A 773-nucleotide genomic window follows, 5' to 3' on the forward strand; every position below is an offset into this window, starting at 1 on the left:
CAATAAGGTCATTCTTCCCCTCTGAGCTAAATACCTGGAGTTAAGGTCTGTGGTGGTTATGAATGCACACACACATACATGTAACACACATGGGATTAGTTGTCTCATGTCTGGACCTTCACAACTCAAACTCAGCTAATATGTTATTAGCAGATAGTATGGATATTAGACACATCTCTCTGAAATGCAAGCTGGTGAGACAATATTTCAGATTTTGCTTAGTCTGGCATAAATCTAATATCAATAATCAGCAGAAATATATAACCTCAGATGTCCTTTCATTCAACTATTCTATTAATGCAATGACAAGCTTGTTTCTGATTTTTCCAACCTTTCTTCTCAATGCTGATAAAAAATGTGTTCAAGACATCTCTCATGATAACTTCACATTCTCCTAAACATAATTAAAACCACAAAAGCCTAACAAAAAATCAAAAATGAAATATTTATTACCGCATTTTGTGACTTAACACCTTTTTTTTTCTTTTTGAAACATAACGTCACAGTCCTCATACAAGTATTTTAATGTAAATTTTGACAAAGCTTAAAGGTAACAGCATTTTCTTCTAGTGAGGAACACGTGCTGAGAAAGGAAGAATTCATGGACATACAATACCAATTCCACAGCAGATCTGATACTAGCAAAAACATTCTTTTTTTTTCAATTGAGGTAAACACATAGAATATCTAACATGAAACAATTAATAGACCGAACTCTGTACGAAGTTTGTTACAGTATTCTCTTGCTTTTTTCTTTTTTTCCCAAGCTTTGA

The 773-nt window shown here is 33.1% G+C and overlaps 1 long non-coding RNA gene across 1 annotated transcript in view; it reads right to left on the bottom strand.

Annotated features, from left to right (window-relative positions):
• Positions 1–431: 431 nt before the first annotated feature.
• Positions 432–773, bottom strand: part of LOC108503444 — a 6,528-nt gene continuing 6,186 nt past the window's right edge. The window contains exon 4 of the long non-coding RNA XR_001876831.1: positions 432–773. This exon is cut by the window's right edge and continues 1,105 nt beyond it. This is a non-coding gene — a long non-coding RNA (uncharacterized LOC108503444).

Source organism: Lepidothrix coronata, unplaced genomic scaffold, assembly GCF_001604755.1.
Source record: "Lepidothrix coronata isolate B3197 unplaced genomic scaffold, Lepidothrix_coronata-1.0 Scaffold138, whole genome shotgun sequence".
Classification (NCBI taxonomy): domain Eukaryota; kingdom Metazoa; phylum Chordata; class Aves; order Passeriformes; family Pipridae; genus Lepidothrix; species Lepidothrix coronata.